Source organism: Neovison vison, chromosome 5 (assembly GCF_020171115.1).
Source record: "Neovison vison isolate M4711 chromosome 5, ASM_NN_V1, whole genome shotgun sequence".
In the NCBI taxonomy this organism is placed as follows: domain Eukaryota; kingdom Metazoa; phylum Chordata; class Mammalia; order Carnivora; family Mustelidae; genus Neogale; species Neogale vison.
In genome coordinates, this window is record NC_058095.1 from 96879603 (window position 1) to 96886079 (window position 6477).

The window sequence follows — 6477 nt, forward strand, 5'->3', positions numbered from 1 at the left end:
ATGGCTAAAGGGAGAAAACGGCCTCCTAGACAGCATATTGCAATGCTCCTTCTGAGAAAAGAATTACAGGAAAACTTGGACCTAATTGTAAGAACATTAAACTTATAAAAGCATGAAATTGCATCTCAGGGTGTACATGAATTAATATTCTTGTCATATTGGAGATTTTCCCATATATATCGGACTCAACACACACAGGCTTTTGCCAGTGAGGATTCCATTGCAAAGCTGTCCTGTGTGCTGAAGAAAGAAAAAGGAAAAGAAGTGAAATACTCAGAGTAGTCTGGGCTGGTCCACGAGTGAAGCATACTTTAAAGATCGCCTTGCTGTGGGATACCTCTTTGTGTTGTGCCCGAAGTGGTAGCAGAGCCATTTTCTGCGGGTTTCCCACCTCCCTGCCCGGTGAACTGGTCAATCTTATCTCCCGGTCCCGTGTGAGGCACACACTCCTACACCCGCCAGGCCAGATGGCCCAGCGCCACATGCACAACCATGTCCCTGCCACCTCTGCCCGGCCACGGTGTCAGGAAGTTTGTAAAGGGACAATCTGGTGCTGCCAGCAGCGTTTCTCTGTGAAGCAGAGCAAACCGTCTCTGAACCGGAGAGAGAGCGCTTCGGGGACCTGCGGATTCACAGCGCCTCGAGCTGATGATGTGAACGGGCAGAGGGAAAAACAACTAGCTTCTGCCTAAGCAGCCGTTTTTTTTACTCTTTTGAGAAAAGGAGAAGCAGATTTCCCGCTGAGCAGGGAGTTCCATGGAGGGTGGGGGGGGGGTAGGGGGGATGGGAAGGGATGGGGTAGTGGTGGTGGGGAGGGGAGCTCCATCCTAGGACCCTGGGATCATGACGGGAGCTGAAGGCAGACGCTTAACCCACTGAGCCACCCAGGCGCCCCGTAGAGCTCCATCTCCCAAAGCAGATGGAAAGGGCTGGCTTCTAATCTCAGCTCTGTGCCTTTGAGCATTATTCATGGCAATTCTGTTTTATAAAATCTCGGTGAGCCCTGAATCAGCGAATACTGAAAATGCAGGGTTGGGTGAGCATTTTTTCTCAGCGGATCAATACATATTCCTGTTTTATGTGTGTTTCTGTTTAAAAGCACTGTATTTTGTACGTACTGCTGATTCATTATGATCGAAATCCTGGCAAACAGCACTAGAAATCAGAGCTTATCTAACACAAGCTCTGTTTTCTTTGTAAAGTGCATTCTAGGCTTCCGGCATATAGGAACACCAGGCAACACCTCAGCATTACATTTGAGGGCCTTTTTAAACAGTGAAATTGCCAAAAAAAAAAAAAGCACCAAACTGCAAAAGATGTGGCCCTCAACAGACAGCAGAAAGGACACTGAACCATTACAAAAGCTGAAACAATAAGGCAGAGCATTGTCTTTTTTTTTTTTTTAATTTATTTATTTGACACACACAGAGAGAGAGATCAGAAGTAGGCAGAGAGACAGGCAGAGAAAGGAGGAAGCAGGCTCCCCGCTGAGCAGAGAGCCCGATGCGGGGCTTGATCCCAGGACCCTGAGATCATGACCTGAGTTGAAGGCAGAGGCTTAACCCACTGAGCCACCCAGGCGCCCCAGGCAGAGCATTGTCTTGTTGGATCTCAGCTGGAACGAGCGTGCCAGGAAACTCAGAGTTTTCATTTCTTGCACATGTCCACAATTGACCGTGCAAAGTGCTACAGGCTTTGATTCTGGGGCACAAATAAATGCTAGCAAGGAAGTGAATGCCCCGATAAGGAATCCTTGAAGGAAGAAGACCAGCCGTACTTCACATCCATGGACTTTAGGACATTTAGTACATTTTGGAACATTTCTCCTCTGTGTATCAGAGATGACACAGATTATTCTAGAAGATTGCTGGGAAGGTTGCATGAGCTGGAGAGGCTTTCACAGTACCCGGCACACTGAGGCCCTACTGTGCCCGGCTCCTTCTTCCATCTCTTCCCCTGTGCTCTCTCCAGCCTTGTTTTAGGGTCCAGCCTGCTCCCACTGCCCCAGTCCTTCCCTCTATCAGCGATCCTCTCCAGCCTCCAAGGGTCTCCTCATGGGTGTCTTGCTAGTCCAGGTCTGCCTCCTCCTTTAAGACCCAGTGAAGACTCAGCTTTGCCAAGAAGAGTTTCAGATAACTCTAGTCTGGTGCAGTTTGTACCATGCCTACGAGGCAGCAATGCTTCGCTTGAATCTGGTGTTTGGGTCTTGTCTCCTTTTCCCTCATGTACTTGTGTGGGCAGGGAACATGCCTTCAGTCTTTCCCTGTTCCTCACGGCCTGGGCACCAACGCTGGGGGCTTTGAGGGTACTGGGTCATTAACATGTTTGAGTACATAACTGCCTAGAAGGAAGGGAAGGGAGGAAAGGAAGAAACCTGGGGTTTCCATCCTGTGTCTGTTTGCCTGCTCCATGGGGTCCAGGCTGAGGGGTCCTTGGGCCTGCCGCGGGTTCTCGATCTGCAGGCATGTGGTATGGGTTAAGGGCCTACACTGTGACTCTTCACAGGCCCAGCTCCTCAGGGAGCAGATTCATCTCCCCAGGGCAACTGGCAAGGACGAGGAGCCGCCACACAGGGGAGTGCGTGCTGCCGTTCCTCTCAGCACCACCGAACGCGTGATGATAGAAGGTCTTTGGGATTGAATCTTACAGAGGCTCTCTTCTCCCATCCACGTCTCCATCTGGCTAATGTTCCTTCTCTCTCCTTCATGTACCTGTGTAAAGAGCTTGTTTGAGGGGCACCTGGGTGGCTCAGTGGGTTAAAGCCTCTGCTTTCGGCTCAGGTCATGATCCCAGGGTCCTGGGATCGAGCCCCGCATCGGGCTCTCTGCTCGGCGGGGAGCCTGCTTCCCCCTCTCTCTCTGCCTGCCTCTCTGCCTACTTGTGATCTCTGTCTGTCAAATAAATAATAAACAAAATCTTTAAAAAAAAAAAAAAAAGAGCTTGTTTGACATGACCCTAATGGTCTTTGATGGCTTTCTGGCTACCAGACCTGGAATCAGTCATGTCCTCAAGAAGCCCTGGCTTCTTGTAGGGAGAAAAGGGAATTTCAGGATTGCATTTTGTGTCTAGTCCTCTTAACAACACTAGAGGAAAAAAAGGCATACAAATATAACAAAACACCTCGTGATTTTATGTTGATAACGCCAATTAAAAAGTGAGACCATAAAGCTTTTACTCCACTGGCTCTCAAACACACAAGGAATGAAAAAATTAGTATAAACCATAATTACTTATTTTTTAAAAACCCCATAATCACACACCACAGTCTCAGAATAAAATTGCTAAAACCAGGGGCACCTGGATGGCGCAGTCGGTCAAGGGTCCAACTCTTGGTTTCAGGTCAGGTCACGATCTCAGGGTCATGAGATTGAGCCCCAAGGTGGGCTCTGAGCTCAGTGGGGAGTCTGCTTCAGTTTCTCTCTCTCTCTCTTCCTCTGCCCCTTCCCCCCATACTCTTTCTCTCTCTCTAAAATAAACAAATAAACAAATAAATAAATCTTTTAAAAAATACTAACACCAACATGACTGCTGAAAAAAACCTTTGCTTCCTCCATTCTATCCCCATTAAAAAAAAAGTTGTGCTATGTCTGTACTGTTAGCACATATAACCATCCTGTACTGTACATACTGTCTCGTTTCTGAACCTTCACTGGGTCTTAATTCTACAGGTTACCACTGGTACATTTCTCCTCAGTGTATCAGAGATGACACAGATTATTCTAGAAGATTGCTGGGAAGGTTACATGAGCTGGAGAGGTTTTTGCTTGCCATTCATCTTCTGTCTCTCTGGTTATTTTGGTTACCTGAAGCTCACTCTCTAGTGGGTTTCCCAGGACAGACTCACGGAAACATCATTCCCTGACTTCTGGCGTATTGATGAATTACAGTGTTCACTATTCCTTCTGTTCTCTTGCTTTTGCTTTTTTCCTCAGAAAAAACATTTTCTCTCATTTTCTATCTCTCTGCCCTAAGGCCCTAGTTCTAGACAGACTCATCTGTGTTATCTTCATTTTACATCTTCAGTATGTGTGGGATGCCTGGGTGGCTCAGTCAGTTAAGCGTCTGCCTTCAGCTCAGGTCATTATCCCAGGGTCCTGGGATTGAGGCCCACATCATGCTCCCTGCTCAGCGGGAAGCCTCTGCCTCTGCCTGCCTCTCTCCCTGATTGGGCTTTCTCTCTCTCTGTGTGTAAAATAAATAAATAAAATATTTTTTAAAAAGCTTCAGTATTTGTTACTTGCTCTCAAATCCTTTTTACCTCTTTTTTTCTTTTTTTTTTCAATTTTCCTCTTTTTATCTTTTATGTCTCTTAAGGCATTATTTGTTATGTCTCTTCATTCTTGTGTTTCTTCTGGCTTGGTCTTTAATTCTGAAATAGTTTTCTTTTTTTTTTAAAGGTACTTTCCTGAGTTCTGCAGCCTCATTTCTGAGTTTTTCTAATTTCGATGCATTTTTTTTTTCATGTGTTATGTACTTAAAAACATCTTCTGTCATTTTGAAGTAGTAAATTCTAGTTTTGATCTGCTTTGTGGGCATGTCTTTCTACCATGCTCTGCTTATAAGGATGTTATTTTGCTTTTTATTTATTTTTTCTGTATGATAAGTTTGTATGGGATTTGACATTAAGAATTTTCTGGTTGTATCAACAGATGAATGGATAAAGAAGATGTGGTATATATACACAATGGAATACTATGCAGCCATCAAAAGAAACGAAATCTTGCCATTTGCGACAACATGGATGGAACTAGAGCGTATCATGCTTAGCGAAATAAGTCAAGCGGAGAAAGACAACTATCATATGATCTCCCTGATATGAGGAAGTGGTGATGCAACATGGGGGCTTAAGTGGGTAGGAGAAGAATCCATGAAACAAGATGGGATAGGGAGGGAGACAAACCATAAGTGACTCTTAATCTCACGAAACAAACTGTGGGTTGCTGGGGGGAGGGGGGTTGGGAGAAGGGGGGTAGGGTTATGGACATTGGGGAGGGTATGTGCTTTTGGGTAAATTGGAAGGGGAGATGAACCATGAGAGACTATGGACTCTGAAAAACAATCTGAGGGGTTTGAAGTGGCGGGGGGGTGGGAGGTTGGGGTACCAGGTGATGGGTATTATAGAGGGCACAGCTTGCATGGAGCACTGGGTGTGGTGAAAAAATAATGAATACTGTTTTTCTGAAAATAAATAAATTGGAAAAAAAAAGAATTTTCTGGTTGTCATTTTTTATGTGGATTTGGTTTTCCTGAAATCTTAGAATGAGTTCAAAAATATTTCTCTAACTCAAAGAATGCCCACTTCGGTCATTTTTGCAGAGTTTACAAAATTTGGTGACTTGCTTTCTGAGATTTCCTGGATCAGTTTCCTCCCTGTTTTGACCTGGGCCTTTTGTTTAAAAGTATGAAATGATTTACGAATTTACCTATTCCTTTTGCATAGGGGCCATGCTAATCTCTGTATTGTTCCTGTTTTAGTTCATGTGCTGCTGAAGCAGGCATAACCATAGCATTTTAACAGGTTTTACTGCTCTAATAATTATTTCCACAGAAACTAATATTAAAAAAAATGCAAATCTGATTATGTCACTTCCATCAGCACCCTGATTCCTCAGTGGCTTCTGCTGTACTTGGAATAAAATCCAAAGTCCTGCTGTAGCCCCACAGCTTTGCACGAACTGGTCCTTGCCTTCCACTCAGATCTCATTTTCTATCTCTCTGCCCTAGGGCCCTAGTTCTAGACAGACTCATCTGTGTTCTAGAGCAACCAAGCTTATTCTGCCCCAGGGCCTTTTCACCTCCATTCTCTTTTCTTGGAGCTCTCTCCCCACTAGGGCTTCAGCTCCCCTGTGCCTGGCTCTTTCCCATCCTTTGTGTATCAGTTCAGATGTAACCTTGACCAAGGTGATTCTTGGCCACCTGATTAAGGTGGCCCTGCACCCCCCAGTCATAGTCACTGTCTGTGACATCTTTTGTTAATTTCCATCTTAGCTTCTTGTCACAGTCAGGAATTCTCTGAGCTTTTTCTTTACCTGTTTACTGTGTGCTCAAGAGGCCAAGCATCTGGCCCACCTTCTTATATATATATTTTTTGATTTTATTTGTTTATTTGACAGAAACACAGCGAGAGAAGGAACACAAGCAGGGGGAGTGGGAGAGGGAAAAGCAGGCCTCCTGCTGAGCAGGGAGCCCCATACAGGGCTTGATTCTAGGACCCTGGGATCATGACCTGAGCCAAAGGCAGATGCTTAACAACTGAGCCACCCAGGTACTCCTCACCTTCTTTTCTACTTTGTGTCCACTGCCTCGCGCACTCCTGTTACACAGTCGGAGCTCAGTAAATACTTACTGAATGAGGAGATGAGTTCAGTTCAGCTATCATCTGTATTCTTTGAAACATCTTCACTGACTCGCTGCCCCACCTACACATTTGCACAATCACCTCATAGCCCACAGCAATGCCTTGCTTATGGCTTGTAT

The 6477-nt window shown here is 45.3% G+C and overlaps 1 pseudogene; it reads right to left on the minus strand.

Moving 5' to 3' along the window:
- Window positions 1-5395: 5395 nt before the first annotated feature.
- Window positions 5396-5495, minus strand: LOC122908093 (annotated as a pseudogene).
- Between the last annotated feature and the right edge of the window lie 982 nt (window positions 5496-6477).